General features: G+C 42.8%; 1 long non-coding RNA gene across 1 annotated transcript in view; it reads left to right on the top strand.

Annotated features, from left to right (window-relative positions):
* Positions 1–9,684: 9,684 nt before the first annotated feature.
* LOC126505034 (uncharacterized) overlaps positions 9,685–14,065 on the top strand; it is a 57,932-nt gene continuing 53,551 nt past the window's right edge. Inside the window, exon 1 of the long non-coding RNA XR_007592787.1 lies at positions 9,685–9,860. This is a non-coding gene — a long non-coding RNA (uncharacterized lncRNA). The remainder of the gene's footprint in view (positions 9,861–14,065) is intronic.

Genomic DNA, 14,065 nt, shown 5'->3' on the forward strand with positions numbered 1-14,065 from the left:
ACTCCACATTCCTGGCTAGTCTAGGCTGCAGAACAGGACCCTTAAAAAAATGGTGGGGTGGGGGAGGCTAATTGAATATATATTAAATACACTACATCTGCCAATGATCTTGATCTGCTGTAGTCCTAGCTAGTCTAGAACTTGCTAAATAGACCAGGCTGGCCTGCAACTCACAGAAATCCACCTGCTTCTGCTGGGACTAAGGGCCACCATGCGTGGCTACAACAAATTTGAAGACTCAACCAAAAACCTCTGAAGAGTGAATCGGTCTACAGAAGCAGCAGGCCCCCTCCAGCTCAGTCTGTTTTGTTTCACTGTGAGCAGCTGTGGAGAATGGAGATTTCTGCAGTGTAAAGCCTTCACCTCTCTACACCATAAATAGGAACTAAATTGTCTCAAATCCCAGGCTCTTAGTCACTCTCTTCCAAAAGTTGTAGTATAATATCACTGCTTACAGCAGGAGAAAGAACATCCAGTCCCAAGGAAAAGAAAAAGGCTTTTGTTGGAGTCTTCTCTCTGTTTTACTTTGGAGTTAAATTAAGTAACAGTTACACTGAATGACTAAGTATTGGCCTTTAGGTGTTGATGTACGTCCTGCCTCTGAGTGCCTGAGTTCAGAAGCTGCTGGTCCTATTGGCTTGGTAAGAGGCATCAAATGCACGGACCGAGTCGTCAGAGGAACTTCTCGTTTAAAAGGACATAAAATAACGGTTTCCGTCAGGCTATGATGAGCTTACTCGAGACAGCCTTTGTAACTGACACTGTTAGCTCTCCTCCGGAATACAGTCTTCAGATTGGAATCCTTCAGGCTGAAATACTTTCTTCTGTTATTGCTGTGAGATATTACAAGTCTAGTTAGCTTCAAAATGCTCAGAAATACACTTGTGTGTACCCTGTCTCCCACAATAGGCATTTGACAGGATTTTTAAGTATGATGACATTCACCACAGGCTTGAGATACCCAACATCTATTGTAAGAGACAGTCTCTAGGATACGTACATGTCAGCCATGCCTAGATCCATCTGAGTGATGACATTATTTACGTTGACTTTTATGTTTATTCTTATTAAATTTACAAAAGTACAGCTGGGTGGTGGTGGCGCACGCCTTTAATCATGGCATTTGGGAGGCAGAGGCAGGTGGATCTCAGTGAGTTTGAGGCCAGCCTGGTCTACCAAGCAGTTCCAAGACAGCCAGGACTGTTACGCGGAGAAACCCTGTCTTGAAAAAACAAAACAAACAAACAAAAATTACAAAAGTACATGGTTCACATGCTTGATAGTTCTGCAAGATCTTTATTGGAAAAAATAGCATGGATTGGGCTGGAGATGTGCCTGCAACCCTAGCACTGGAGGAGGAGACTGGGGGATCCGAAGGGGATGGAATGATAAGATCCTCTTTATCCATTCTATGGCTGAAGGGCATCTAGGTTGCTTTCAGGTTCTGACTATCACAAATAATGCTGCTAGGAACATACTTGAGTACGCATCCTTGCGGTACAATGGAGCAACATTTTGGGTATATACCCAGAAGTGTATTGCTGGGTCTGGAGGTAGATTGTGGTACATTTACACAATAGAGTACTACTCAGTGGTAAAAAATGAGTTCTTGAAATTTGCAGGTAAATGGATGGATCTAGAGAAAACCATACTGAGTAAGGTAACCCAGACCCAGAAAGACAAATATCATATGTACTCACTCACAAGTGCCTCTTAGACATAAAGCAAAGAAAAACCATCCTACAATTCACAACCCCAGAGAACCTAGACAACAAAGAGGACCCTAAGAGAGACAAACATGGATCTAATCTACATAGGAAGGAGAAAAAGACAAGATCTCCTGAGTAAATTGGGAGTGTGGGGGGTCACAGGAGAGGGTAAAAGAAGAGAGGGGAGGGAGGGGAGTGGAGAAAAATGTATAGCTCAATAAAAACAATTTAAAAAAAGATCATCCTCTGCTTTATAGCAAGTTCAAAGCCACCTGGCCTAGGGAAAAACAAAACAACAAAAAATCACACACAGATCTCTATCTACTTCCCATTTCTCAGAGGAAACGGGTTTTTATTTGTTTCCATGTAGCGTGTCCATTGTTTCTCACTCTTTACAACCCTTTAAAAATTCTCCACACACAGGTGTGGAGGCCAGAGGACGACCGTCTAAAAGTCAGTTCTTTCCTTCCACTCTGGGGATCCCAAGAATCAAACTCATGTTGGCAGGCTGGGCAGCAAGCACCTTTACCCCTGGAACCATCTCGATGGCTCCTGTTTTCTTCTCTTACTGTCCTTCCTTTTTAAAAAAAAGTCTTGACTGATAGTTTTTATGCCTTCCTTGATGTGTGTAAGTAACGGACTGACATCGCTACATCCTGGTGTTCAGGCTGTATTGTACCTCCGGACTGTCTACAACAGCATATACATAAAAAACACACGTCCCTTTCTAATGCTGGCCTATGTCACTGGCCCGCTCCTTTCCTTTCTGGACACTTACCCCTTTTTGGTAGAACATATCCATCAACAGCTCCTTGACAATGGCTTCTTGCTACCCCACATATCAGAAAATATCTTTACATATTGCTAGAACACAATTCTAGTTTAGAAACTGCCATCCCGTAGATGTGTCAAGGCATTTAGTGGTCTGTTACCCTTTAGGACCGCCACTGACAATTCTGTCAATTCTTCTACTTGACGCTTTTTATGAAACTTTTATTCTAATTTATTTGTTTGCTTATTTTTATCTGAAAACTGTCTCATTATTCTCAGGTGTAATGAGGTCACTATGTAAATCAATTTTTATTCATTGTTCTGGGCAGTGGGGGCCCTTTCGATCTAAATACTCTTTGGTGGGTATGTAAGCAATCTTCAGTTGTTTCTTTGGTGATTTCTTCTTCCTCTAAAATCTGTAATAACTGTTGATCAGCCTGGGAAGGAGGCTCAATTCTTGCCTAGGATGCTTGAAGTCCTGAGCAGTCCTTGGCAGTTATACAACTGGCCAGATCATGAATCAGTTCTGTAGAAGGATAAGGTAACTGCAGTTATCTGTTTGTCCATATCAATCTCCTGCATAAGGAATAATAAGCACCCAGAAGTTGTGTAAAAAAAAAGTCAGTTAAGCCAGGCTCACACTTTTAATCACAGCACTCCAGAGGCAGAGGCAGGCGGATCTCTGTGAGTTTGAGGCTAGGACAGGCTCCCAAAGCTACAGAGAAAGCGTGTCTTGAAAAACCAAAAAAAAAAAAAAAAAAAAAAAGTCAGAATTGCATTCAAGGAATGAATCTGAACAGAAAGTGATATTCCTTGTTTCCACATATGATAAACTTTGATATTTGTTTCAAATATTAACAATATCAGCTATTATTTAATGAACAAAACCAGAGTATTTCAAATAAGACACAATTTTTATTATAAGCAATTTGCTAAGGTAAAATTTTTAAAAATTAAACCTATTGTCATGGGACATGGGAGGAAGGGAAGGGAGTGGAGAAAAATGTATAGCTCAATAAAAACAATGAAAAATTAAACCTGTTACATTAAATAGCCATAGTTAGTATTTGAAAACATGACTTAATACATATTTTTGCTAGCATCAAATTGCTATACCAATATATAGTAAATATATTTTATATTGTCAGGCTATGTAAAGAGACAATTTAATTCTGTTTTAGCCCCCAAAAGAAATTATTTTTAATTTCAATTTAAAAATACTCCTAGAGACAGTGACCACCTTGCTTCCTCTTCAATGAACACTTTCTCTAGAATATTCTAGAATACCCCAGGTTACAACCTGAATTGGTGATTGCCACATCAAGTAAATGATTCATTTTACAAAGTTTATTCTCGGGAAAGACGAATGTTTTTCTAAAATTAACTCTACTAACAGAACCTTTAAAAACTCTGCATTTTCCTTCCATATGCTCAACACCAACAGATGACAGAAGAAAGCAGTCATGTGACATCTGTAATAATTTACATGTAACATGGTCTAAACTGACAAAAGCTAAAGCCATTTTTTTCTTTTCCAGACAGGATTTCTCTGTGTAGTCCTGGCTGCCCAGGATCTCACTCTGTAACCCAGGCTGGTCTCGACCTCATAGAGATCCACCTGCCTCTGCCTCCTGAGTTCTGGGATTAAAGGTGTGCACCATCTCTGCCTGGTCTTTTTTTTTTTTTAATATATGACTTGGTTTAACCAAATAGCTAACCCTTAACAATATTAACAGAGAGCCTGAAGCCTGAATAGGTTACTCTAACTTTAAGAGTTTATAAACCTTAACCATCACATAGGTTACATAGAACTCGCTCCTGGCTTTGTCCTCGTTTGTTATTTTTCACTCTAGCGACACAAATCATCATACAAAAATCCATTCCTATCTAAAACACTTGGTGGGCCTTCTGTTGCCACCTTAGTGTAGGAAAAACAAAATAAAACAAACCATTTTATACCATGCAGTCAACTTAACCAAGATGGTGTAAAGTCACATGGCCTGATTCCATCATGATGAGGCCCCAACCAAGAGGGCAGCAAGTCATGTGGTTGCTAGGTCATCAGTCAAGATAATGGCAAACCCCATGGTTATTATTACTTCTAGGTGAGCCCACCTTGCATATACCCTTTTCCTGGACAAGAGTTAAACCCAAGTTACATACGTGGCAATTTAAGATTATCTGTAGACTCAATGAACTTATAAATCCTAAAATACAGAATGCTAAAGTTTTAGCAAAAGCTTTAAAGATAGTAAACAAAAGCCAAAGAAGGGTGGGGGGAGTTCATAACTAACACCTTGCCATTTGGAACCTCTGCGGGAAGTAGTTCACTTCTTAGGTACCCTCAAGAGCCAAGTGTCTGTTCCTCAGCTGCTCTGTTTTGCTCTCCTTCCTGTCAGAGTCAGGTGACCAGCCTGACCCAGGACAGAGACTTACGAGGAAACTTTTAAACTAACATGCTTGGGTTTGAAGCAGGTGGCCTGAATTCCAGCTCCAGGGTCAGCCTTTTCCGTAGAGTAGAACAGCATGAAAGAGTTTTTAAATAGTATTCAAACCCCAAAGCCGTGTGAGCCTCTGGAAGACTGGATCCAGTGCTCTGTGTGCATACATGTCTGTGACCAGTTTGTGTGTGTCTGCAGATGGGAGTAGATAACTCAGGATGCTTTGGCATCTTAGCTGCTGAAGATCCAAGCAGGATTTTCCAGGTTTGGAGAGGCAGGAACATGAGTAGGATAAAAGCAGAAGGCAAAAGAGTTCTGTGCCATCTCAGTTAGGAGTAGGTACGTGTGGAGACCCAGCAGACTTGGCAGTGGCCAAGCCGTGAAGAGGATTATGGGGGAGGGGCCTTGGATCACACTACCATTGCATCTTATGGAGTTATTTAATTCAATCTAGGTATTAAAAATCAAAGTTCTCAATTTGGACCAGCAGGGGCCATTTGTCCAACGTATACTGAGGCCCGATTTGGATCAAGAGCTGAGCAATTATGAGGTCTCTCAAAGGTAGATTTTTATATCACCCTGCAGCCAGCTGACAGTGTGTACTTTGGAATGGAGAATTTGGAACCCACGTCAGGGCCCAGGATTAAGAGAAAAAAAAAAAAAAAAAAACAGGGGCTAATATGAAGTCCCTTAGAACATCCTCTAAGTCTCAAAATGTGAGCATACCAGGAAAGTAAGGAGGTGACCCCAACTGGTTACCTTGTTCCAGCATTTTGCTACATTGATGCATTAAGGCGCATTCTGGTGGAACTGCAGCTTGGCCTTCTGCCTAGCAGACTGAAGGTCAGATTGTGTCTGGGAGATAATAGGTGAGAAAGGGCAGAGACAGACAGAAAGTAAAAAGATAAGACTCCCGAGACGAGAACGGGGGTGGGGGGTGGGCCTACCAGGCCTTACTGAATATATGAGAGCCAGGAAGGTTTGTCCACGGGTGGCCTTCAGCATATATTAGACTATTATTATTATTAAATTATTATTATTATTTCTGCCACGGCAGAAAGACAGAAGGCAAAAAGAAAGAGAGGCTTAGTCTGACCATGTGTATTCACAGCAAGGAGGCATTTTGTCACCTGTGTGAGCAGACTGGCAAAATGCCACAGAAGATGGGATTCGACCTCTTAAAGGGTCAGAAGTGATTTCCACAGTCACAGGGAGAGCTGGGATGTATCGTCTTTCAGCGGGGAGGCTATTGGTCACCACAGCCAGTTACCCATTTTGAAATGTATCATGTGATATTGTCTTAGTTAGGGTTTCTGTTGCTGACACCAGGACCACGGTGACTTTTAAAAAGAAAACATTTAATTGTGATAGCTCACTCACAGTTCAGAGGTTCAGCCCATATCACGGCTGGGAGCATGGCTGTGTGCCGGACAGACGTGGTGCTGGCTTCATCTGCATCAGAAGGCAACAGGAAGTGCCCTGTGACACTGGGTGGTGTCTTGAACACACGTGAGACCTCAAAGCCCACCTCCACAGTGGCACACTTCCCCCAACAAGGCCACACCTACTCCAACAAGGCCACACCTCCTGATAGTGCCACGCCCTATGAGATTATGGAAGCCGACTGCGGTCAAACTACCACACATGCTGTTTTGGTTTTCAAGAACTCTGCTTTGAGGATGGAGAGTTGGCTAGGGGTTAAGTGTGAGGACCCAGGTTTGAACCCCTAAACGTCATCAAGCAGGGTGTGGCAGCATGTAAGACTGTTTTTGGGCCAGCTAGCCTGGCAGATGCACCAGCAAACAGTAAAGAGACCTTACGTCCAATATGGAAGGTGAGGATCGACACCCGAGGTGTCTTCTGATCTTCACATGTGTTCTGTGGCACCATCACCACCTACACACAAAACCAGCAACAACAAAAAACTTTGTTCTGTGAATTCTCTCTCTCTCTTCTCTCTCTCTGGTTTTGCAAGATAGAGTTTATGTAGCCCTGGCTGTCCTGGAGCTCACTCTATAAACCAGGCTGGCCTCAAACTCAGAGATCTGCCTGCCTCTGCCTCCCAGGAGCTGGGATTGGGGGTGTGTTGTTGTTTTCTTTTTTAACTGTCGCTGCCCTTTCAACTGTGGCTATCCTAGTCAGTCCAGAGAGGGACAAGAGCCTTAGCTCTACCCCCACTAAAGAACTCAAGATTCGAAGGTTGAGGTTGAGGTTGAATTCTGTTCCCCAGGAGACTGATCAGCAAGCAGCTCATGCTTCTCCTCGTGTGTCTCCAGGAGCCCTTGTGCTTCTCCTCATCCCTCCTTATAAACCGGTCTCCACCTACCCCTTCCTCTCACCTAGTTGCTGATGCAACCGCCTGAACGCAGGTGAATTTTATTTAATCAAACACATCTTTGCATCATTAAACAAATGTTCCAGAGCATAAACAAAAGTAACACACCTTAAAATAATATTCTACAACAGCGTGTACCATCACAGCCCGGCTTGTGAATTTTCTCTCAATCCCTACCCCTTTTATTTTTTTTAATATTTATTTATTTATTATGTATACAATATTCGGTCTGTGTGTATGCCTGCAGGCCAGAATACGGCACCAGACCCCATTACAGATGGTTGTGAGCCACCATGTGGTTGCTGGGAATTGAACTCAGGACCTTTGGAAGAGTAGGCAATGCTCTTAACCTCTGAGCCATCTCTCCAGCCCCCTCCCCACCCCTTTTAAAACCACATCTTAGTCTCAGTTCATGGGTACAAGAATGCTAATAACAGAATTTTTGTCTTTCGTTTTCTTCTTTAACAGATACTTTTATTTTTTTAATTAAAAAATGCAAACTGTTGCCTGGAAGTGCCTGGGGTTGAGGACTTGTCAGTTATAGACATCTACAATTTATGTGTTTATTTGCCTGGATGTATGTCTATTACTATGTGTATAGTGCCTTCCAAGGCCAGAAGAGAGCGTCAGACCCTCTGGAACTGGAGCTATGACGGTTGTGAGTTGCTATGTGGGTTTTGGGAATTGAACTTTTATATTATATATAATTGTAATTATATTATATAATTATATTGTATATATATGTATGTATATATATAATTTGGGAAGCATTATGTAGCTCTGGCTGGTCTGGGACTTACTATGTAGAGTCTGCTAGTCTTGAACTCACAGGGATCCATTTGTCTCTGCCTCCTGAGTACTGGGATTAAAGACAAGCATCTCTACACCCCACCCACGGAGATATGCAGCTATAGTTTTTCTAATTGAATGTTCATTGTACATAACACCATGACATGATACAACTGCTAAGATTCTAATACAATCGTAGATGGCAGTAACAGAATTATAATGGTTTCCCATCTGAACTTGTCTAGTCCTCTGTGGGTTCTGTTTCAAGTCTGCCTACATCAGGAAGACAGATTAGAGTCTAGGATGTTCTCAACCAGAAGGTTCACAAAGGCTGATACAGACCAGTCTTGAGACAACCAATGATAGTGATATTATTCCAAAAATCACTTCCTTATACTCTTAAGTTTATTTTTATGATTTTCCTAGAATTTTCCATTAGGCCAACCAATACATTCTGGACATTAGAGACAAATCAACTGGAGAAAAATTACAAATTTAATAACAATGCAAATAAGTTCATAATGTATTGGGCTTTTTAAAAATAAGCTACAAAACACAGGTAGGTACAATTTAAACTCCATCCCCCTTTTAAGAAGAATATGTATATTTTAAGTATGAATAAAAGACAAGAAAGGTTGACAAAATATCTCCCAACGGCTCACATGTTAAAGGCATGTGGCATGGTTGGGATGGGGAGACAAGACTCACTGGGGGACTGGGGACTGTTGAAGGAGATATGAGGACCCCATCCCCCTTCTCCAAACACCAGATGGGTAGATTTTGCTCTGGCATCTGTTCCCGCCACAAAAGGAAAGAGGACTGGACCATGGAAGTCAGTTCTCCTCCTCATTTATTTTGCGTGTGTTCGTGTTTTGCTTGCATGCATGTCTGTGTGAGGGTGTCAGATCCCCTGGAAAGGGGTTGCAGACAGTCGTGAGCTGTATTGTGGTTGCTGGGTATTGAACCCAGGACCTCTGGAAGAACAGCCAATGCTCGTAACCACTGAGCCATCTCTCCAGCCCGTTTCCTCCTAGTAAATTAGCTGTCTTAGGTGTTTCATAACAACGAAGAAAAGCAGACTGATAGCAGTGGTGATGTCTGGATTGTAAAATTAGAAACACATTCTTTACATTTTTATTTACTTATTGTGTGTGTGCGTGGAGATCCATAGCAAGACCATGTCTCTAAATAAATAAACACACATACAAATAAATTGACTTCGTGTGCCTCTATAGAGATATTTACACCAATGCGACCAGGCGAGGAAGCACAGGTCTCTGCAGGATGCCTTGTGGATGCCAATCTGAGCGCCCTTAACTTGGTTATTGTGAAAAAAAAAAAAAAAAAACAAAAAAAACCCACTAAAATGAGAAAGGGGAGAAGGGACTGGAGAGCTGGCTCAGCCATTAGGAGAGAAGGATATTCCTGAACTGATAGATACTACCGAGTCTCCATGGCCGGAGCATGAAAGAGCAAGGAGAATCAAAAGTTTATCAGTCTCCCTAAAGAATGATGTCCAACAGTACACAGTCAGAAAGCCCTTAAACAAAGAAAGAATCCCAAAGCACCCGAGATTTCGGCGTTTTGCTACTCCTTGTGGCCTGCGGCACAAACGCCTAAGTATTGCTCTGAGGAAACAGTGAGCAGCGAAGGAAAGCCAGGCGGCTGCAGAATATTCTAAACTTTTGGCCAAGAGAACAAAGGAAGCCGAAAGTACAAAACCAAAACTGAACAATAAAACCCAGGAGCAGACTGCAAGAGACAGCGGCTGACCTCGCTGGGAGCTTCTACTTCAGAGTCTGAGTTCAGTCAAAAGTAAGTCTTTTTTTTAATATTTATTTATTATGTATACAATATTCTGTCTGTGTGTCTGCCTGTAGGCCAGAAGAGGACATCAGATCTCATTTCAGATGGTTGTGAGCTACCATGTGGTTGCTGGGAATTGAACTCAGGACCTTTGGAAGAGCAGGCAATGCTCTTAACCACTGAGCCATCTCTTTAAGAGTAACAAATAGGACTGGCGGTGGTGGCGCACCCCTTTACTCCCAGTCCTTGGGAGGTAGAGGCAGGTGGATCTCTGTGAGTTAGAAGACAGCCTGGTCTATAGGGAGAGTTCCAGGACAGCCAGGGCCACACAGAGAAACCTATCTCGAAAAATCAACCTCCCCAAAAATAATAAATAAAAAATATATATTATAAAATGTAAATTTATATTGTAAAATAAATAAATGAGGCCTTGAAAAAAGAAACATTCACAAAAGGCCTAAGTATATGTTTCTCAAAAGGTGAAATTTCAATATCTGATATAGTTTTAAAATCTAGATTTTGTTCTTTTGTAGTGTACTTCTATTGTTAATATTACATTGATTATCGGAGCGAATGAGAGTGAGTTTGTGTTCCTTAGCCACGACACTTGTGTGGAGGTCAAAGGACCACTGGCAGGCTTGGGTCTCTGTTTCCACCATGTGGGTCCTGAAAACCAGCTCAAGCGGCCAGGTTTGCCAACCCCCTGAACCATCTCACCTGCCCTATTACTAAGAGGCATCAGGGTTTCATTATGATCTCCTCATACGTGTAAGTATTTTGATCATCCATACTCCCACCCTTCATTATCTTCTCTCCTCCTCCCAGTCTGCGGCTCCCTTTCCTCTTTCTAACCCCCTTCACTTTCACGTGTTTTGTTTGTTTGTTTTGTTTAATTTTGTGGCCTATTGAGTTTGCTGAGGGTTGCTTACAGGAGCGTGGGTCACGGGTTGTTTACAGGATAGTGCAGATAATCGCAGCCATGGTGACGATCAAGTATACAGTAGCTTAGGGCTGGAGAGATGGGTCAGCTCTTAGGAGCATGACTTGCTCCTGAGGAGGACCTGAGTTCAATTCCCAGTACTCACATGGTGGCTCACAACCAGAGGCCACCAGGCAAGAACACGGTACACATACATACACCCATTTAGGCAAAAAACCCTCATACACATAAAATTAAAAAATAAAAAAAAAGTCTGCAGAGGTCACATCATTGCTGACAGATGCATTCCCAGTACCTCCGCCTTTTTATAATTTAGAAAAGAACATATAAATTTTATTATAAGCCTAAGATATGAGAGTATTAGACCCAAGACCTCTTGTGACTTAAAATGTTTAAAGAAAATGTAGCTAGCCAGGCTTTCAAAAAATCATTTAATACTACTGCAGAGGAGGAAACAGTAACAGAAATCACCATTGAGCATTTTCTTATAGTCAGGCTTAAGAAACTTGCTGTCTACACGAAGCCAAGCTTTACTCAAACCCTAAACTTATACCATCTAGTAATAGGTAGGCATGAATATGTTTACCAAGGCTCTGGAAACCCCCTCAGTCCCTTTCCAGTTTACTTCAGAAAAACCCTCTCACCATTTGAGCTGCCGTCTAGGAATTTATATCCAAATCACATTGCAAAAAAAATAAAAACAAAATCAAAATGCCCCAAAGAAAACCTGTGGAACTAACAAATTTACCCTCTGTGGCTGGTCTTCAAACTGATTATTTTGATATGATACACACTTTTAATATGCTTAATGAGTTATTAAAATAAAGAAAACTCTGCAGAAACAAGCGAAACCCCCATATCTGTTCACGTAGACGACACAGCCATGGCTTCCCTGTCTGAGTGCTCTCGTGCCCGCTGTGAAGTCAGGGCTCACATTTACCACTCTTTCGTTCTCATCTTGTTCAGTTTTGTATGTTTTTTTTATTATTACTCTTGTTAAAAGTGTAACTTGTTTCTTTAAAAATATTTGTTTTCAGGAGGTGGTGGCACATGCCTTCAATCTCAGTACTTGGGAGCCAGGATTACACAGGCAAACTCTGTCTCAAACAAACAAACAAACAAACAAAGCTAAATAAATAAATAAAAAATATTTGTTTGTGAGAGCTGGAGAGATGGCCCAGTAGTTAGGAACAATGACCGTTAGTAGAGAGGACCCAGGGTTCAATTCTCAGCACCCACATGGCAGCTCATAAATGTCTGTAATTACAGTTCTAGGGCACCTGATGCGGCTTCCTTCCTGTCCTCCCTGAGCACTGCAGGCACACGGTACACAGACATACAGGCAGGCAAAACACCCCTAGGCATAAAATAACAATAAAAAAATCTGAAACCATTTGTTTGCTGCAAACAGTAGGAAAACTACAAAGCAAAAACGCAAAAGTCACCTAAAACTTTACCCAGGAGTGGCTGAGGATACGGCTCAGAGGGGGAAGTGTTTGCTGCTCGGGCTTTTAAGGTCCTGCCTGCAGCCCCTGTGCTGGGAGTCACAGGCATAGCCCACAGGGTGCTGGGCAGCTTTCCAACCAAAACAGTGAGCTCCAGGGTCAGTGAGAAATCTCTCAAAAATAGGTGGGCTGCTGGCACAGTGGCACATGCCCTTTATCCCAGCTTTCAGGAGGCAGTGCCAGGCTGATCTCTACCAGCCTGGTCTACATCGTGAGTTCCAGGATGGCCAAGGCTATGTAGAAAGGCAGACAACTGTTGTCCACCTCTGGCCTCTCCACGGGTGCATACCAGCACACATATTTACTTTAGGATTAGAGATGGCTTCATGAACAAACTCCTCTCTATGCAAGCATGAGAACCCGAGTTTCACCCCCAGCATCACGTGAACTGGGCAAGTGACAAATACCTACAATCCCATTGCAGGGGCACAGAGACAGGAGGGTCTCTGGGATTGGCTGGTCAGTCACTCTAGCTGAGTGAGTTCCTTGAAGGGAAGATGGGGAACCTGAGACCTGAATGTGGAGGTCCCCTAATGTCTTTATTACCTCTTACCATAATTGACTGTGTTTGTTGGTTGAGTTTTTGTGACTGTGAGCCACTGTGTGCGTGCTGGGGTTCGAACTCTGGTCCTCTGTAAGAGCAGCTGGTGCTCTTAACCGCTGAGCCCTCTCTCCAGTCCCTTGTTTTGTTTGTTTTGTACCTCTCTCTAAGCTCTAAGACCTGGTCAGCTCTGTCAAGGCTGTAGGTCCAGGATCTAGAAAAGTAGATGCTCAGTAAATATTTATTGCTAGAAGGAGAACCTGGGGTGAGGTGCAAGCTGGGCCCAAGGCCCTAAGCGGAACCGGTTGTTCCAGTTCCATTAACAACGCATCACAGGCTTTGCATTGGAGTGAGTGGATGAACCCAGCCTGTCAATCTTCCAGGGTACCCAGCAGTCTTGGGTTGGTGGGGGGGAGCTCTTCCTATGTCAGAGGTGTACCCCCAAGGTCTGAGTCAAAGCTTAAAATTACATTTTCTTATGAGGCTTTAACACCTCAGAAGCATCCAATCCTTCTTAACATCCTTCCCCGTAAAAAGGACATAGAAACAAAATAAAGTTAGTGGAAAATTCCAGTTTCTCTCTCCATCTGATAAATAGGATTAGTTAAGACAGTCATAAAATGTCACTGCCTGAAATAGTCTCCTGGTGTCTATAAAATAGCTCAGCCCTTTTACCAGGCAGAGGAAGAACACCAGGCCTGGGAGATTCAGCGACTGGCCACTGTGGACAGGGGGTGGGTGCGCACCCCACCACACAGAGCCTTTGCTATGATCAAATCCCCCTAACCAGAAGTCAGAAAAACCACCGCTCCCTATAGAACTCCCATCTATTATAACCCACTAGTGTTATAACTCTCTCGGCATGTACGCACACATACGTGTGTTCAAACCCAGGACCTCTGCATGCTAGGAACGCTCTCAGACACTGAGATCCAGCTTTGGGTTCTGCCTCCTGGTGCTGAGCTGGCTGGAATGCATACAACCTGCCGATGCCAGCTTTAGAAACAGGATTGCGTAGACACTGCCATCTCCCTTGCCCCCTTCCAGGAGGATGATTGCAGAACAGTTAACTAATGGATATAGGACTTCAAGCAAGATGGACTCCGGCTGGTCCCTCTGTGACACTATAGTTCTCTTGGATGGAGGAAGTCCATGAAGACTCTGCAGATAACCATGCAGCAAACAAACTAGCACCTGCTGAGTAAGAATTCTATGTCAAGGTTTTCTG

This window comes from Alexandromys fortis, unplaced genomic scaffold, assembly GCF_014885135.2.
Source record: "Alexandromys fortis isolate MF-2015 unplaced genomic scaffold, M_Fortis_MF-2015_v1.1 scaffold_58, whole genome shotgun sequence".
Classification (NCBI taxonomy): Eukaryota; Metazoa; Chordata; class Mammalia; order Rodentia; family Cricetidae; genus Alexandromys; species Alexandromys fortis.